This window comes from Aethalodelphis obliquidens, unplaced genomic scaffold (genome assembly GCF_003676395.1).
Source record: "Aethalodelphis obliquidens isolate GAN/ISIS:26980383/991018 unplaced genomic scaffold, ASM367639v1 scaffold14, whole genome shotgun sequence".
NCBI lineage: Eukaryota > Metazoa > Chordata > Mammalia > Artiodactyla > Delphinidae > Aethalodelphis > Aethalodelphis obliquidens.
The window spans coordinates 34,914,324-34,917,911 of record NW_020837958.1 but is presented as its reverse complement, the minus strand read 5'-3'; positions in this window follow the sequence as shown (position 1 = coordinate 34,917,911).

Genomic DNA, 3,588 nt, shown 5'->3' with positions numbered 1-3,588 from the left:
GGAAGATCCATTTATATGTAAATGAGTTCCTTTCCATTGTCTTTTGAGAATTCTTTCAACCAAGATCCTTTTGTTGGCAGAAATTAATGAATCTATTAAGTATGCTTTCATATAATTCTAAGTGCCCATTCTTCCTCTTTTTTAAAAAATGTAAGATCTGGGGGCTTCCCTGGTGGCGCAGTGGTTGAGAGTCTGCCTGCCGATGCAGGGGACATGGGTTCGTGCCCTGGTCCGGGAAGATCCCACATGCCGCGGAGCGGCTGGGCCCGTGAGCCATGGCCGCTGGGCCTGTGCGTCCAGAGCCTGTGCTCCGCAAAGGGAGAGGCCACAACAGTGAGAGGCCTGCGTACCGCAAAAAAAAAAAAAAAAAAGTAACATCTGGGACTTCATAGATGGGCAGGAATGAAGTTTTAAGGAAATGACACTTGATCTTTCTCCGGTCAAAGAGAAAAGGCATCTGAGTTGTACTGATAAGCTTTGAAGGTGAGCCATGGCCCATTATTTAGTCTGTGGCATGATAGTTGGCATGTAGTGACACGTTTGTGGAATGATCAGACTCATCACCCATTGTTTCCCCAGTAGGTCTGTGAGATCTGTTAGAGAGGGTTGGGAGTAGAAAGGAACAGAAGGAAGAGTCTCAGACTTAATAAGGGGTAAAGTTTGTGGGTAGAGTGAATCATAGGGTCTAGAATGCTATGGCTGGGGATTAGGAGGTACAAATGACTATGTATAAGATAAATAAGCTATAAGGACATATTGTACAGCACAGGTAACACAGTGAATATATTATAATAGCTATAAATAGAGTATAACCTTTAAAAATCATGAATCACTATATTGTACACCTGAAACTTATATTGTACATCAACTACACCTCAGTAAAAAAACTTTACAAAAACAAACAAAAAACCCAACTAATACTGTATGTATCAAAATGTATGTGTACTACTTATAAATCAAATATAATTCTTGGAAAAAATCAAACAAGAAGAGTATAACGTATAAAATTCCTCCTTGCATGTCTCATTCCCTAAACATTACCATTGTTAATGTCTTGTGCAAGCCTGGCTGTGCTTACGCTTCATGTATTTTCTTGTTTATATCCTCGTTCTTTCTCAGAATTTTGTAAAAGCTTTGGAAAAGTTCCAGCCTGTCTCAGCTATGTAAAGAAGAGTTCAGGGAAGGGGTTTGTATCCTACTAAAGAAATATCAGCATCTCTCTGAGGGGGCTAATGTGATGATCGCAATGGGAGGTAAAAGTGGGAGACCCTAAGCGAGAAGGAAAACTCAGGTGGACTGGATTGGGTCGTGGAGATTCCCATCGGAGGTTCTCCCCTCCTGGAGATTCTCTATTATTTAGGTTTTCTTTTTTTTTCTCCCCGCAGCTTTACTGAGGTATAATTGACAAATAAAATTGTATATATTTAGAGTGTTCACTGTGATGATTTGATATATGTATACATTGTGAAATGATCACCACAATTAAGTTAATGAACACATCCATCACCTCACAGTTACTCTGTGTGTGTGTGTGTGCGTACCTGTGTGTGTGTGTGCGGTGAGAATGCTTAAGATCTAACCTCTCAGTAGTATATAATACAGTATTGTTTTCTGTAGTCATCATGCTGCGCATTAAGTCCCCAGAACTTATTCATCTTATAACTGAGGGTTTGTACCCTTTGGCCAACATCTACTATTTTCCCTTCCTCCTAGTCCCTGGCCACCACCACTCTACATTCTGTTTCTATGAGTTCAATTTTTTAAAAATTAATTTTTATTGGAGTATAGTTGCTTTACAATGTTGTGTTATTAGTTTCTGCTGTACAGTAAAGTGAAGCAGCTATATGTATACATATATCCCCTCTTTTTTGGATTTCCTTCCCATTTAGGTCACCAGAGAGCATTGAGTAGAGTTCCCTGTGCTATACAGTAGGTTCTATGTTATACATAGTAGCATGTATATGTCAATCCCAATGTCTCAATTCATCCCACCCACCCTTCCCCACCTTGGTATCCATACATTGGCTCTATGAGTTCAATTTTTTTTAAGCGTCCACATATGAGTGAGATCATACAGTAGTACACTGTATTTATCTTGACAGCCTCAGGCTTTGAAGGTTCTGGATTTTTTTTTTTTTTTTTTGAGGTATGCGGGCCTCGCACTGCTGTGGCCTCTCCCGTTGCGGAGCACAGGCTCCGGACGCGCAGGCTCAGCGGCCATGGCTCACGGGCCCAGCCGCTCCACGGCATGGGGGATCTTCCCGGACCGGGGCACGAACCCATGTCCCCTGCATCGGCAGGTGGACTCTCAACCACTGCGCCACCAGGGAAGCCCGCCCTGAATTTTTAATTTTCGGGAAGGGAAGCAACTTCTGAAGAAAACAATGAGGTTGGTTTTTCCCTGCATGTTTGATTTGAGTAGCATGGGACCCCACCGTCCCATGCATCTGTTGATCCCTTGCTCCCTGTAGAAACCTTGTCTTGGCCCAAATGTCAGAGCCAGAGTCCTCAATCTGGTTCTGCACTCTGGGGTGGGGAAGAGAGTGTAGTGATTGCCAAGTGAATCAAAGATGACCATAAGGTAAGCAGGTGACTGGTAAACTCTGCCCATCATAAGGCTATCCCGGCAAATGTTATTTTGCAAGGGTACATATGAGGCTCCCCAGTGACTAGATGAACAAGATCACTATTTCTGCAAACCTGTCCTCTGATAAACACACACTCCTGCCGGATGGTGCCAGGACACGGTAGTTTGAGTGTTTTAGTTACCGGTTCTTGCCCCTCCTGTTGTGCCTGGTAACTAAGATGCTGTCAAGAAAATACAGCAGGGCTCCTATGAGCTTAAAAAGAGCATTTCAAAATATTGCATTAGCATTAGCCTTTTGTCCCTTCAGTCTGTTTTTCCTAGAACAAATGTAATCTTAGTTGCTACAAATTCTGTTTAAAATAGCTCTTCTGATGAGTCACCTAAAGTTAAGCTGCAGATATGGTATTGTTTTAGCCATGTCAAGCTTGAAATATTAGCCAAGTCCTAGTAACGACTCACTGGGGGGAGCTGGTGACATGCTCTCACATGTGTTTTGGGGAACATCCTAAAATGTCCAGAGAGACAGACATGCCTCGGATGAGTTGGTCAGTGTTATGCATCTCAGAACAGGCTGTAACAGCGTCAAAACGTAAGGAATGGTCTCTGCAGGTTCAGAAGCTCCTCACGGCCTAAGACACGTGAAAATTCTGCCTATCATACACCAGCCCTGCCCCAGCAAGTGGACAGAAACTTAGGGAAGTCTCCAAGGGGCCATGCAAAGGGGTCAGAGGAACTTGCAGATGACCTGAGGAAGAAATTAAGGCTTTAAATGGAACATCATGCCACGACTTTAAAGGTCATTATCTAGTTTGCACTTACATCAGACTCTAAATATTGTCAGAAAGTGGATAATTTGCCAGGACCATGAACAGTAAAATCGCTCAAAATAGACCACAGAAATCTTCAAGGCCAGTATGGCTGTGGCAGGCTGTGATGCTCAAACCTGATGCTGCCTCGTGAGAGACCTCAACTGGGAGGAGAAACAGCAGCTGCTTAAAGGA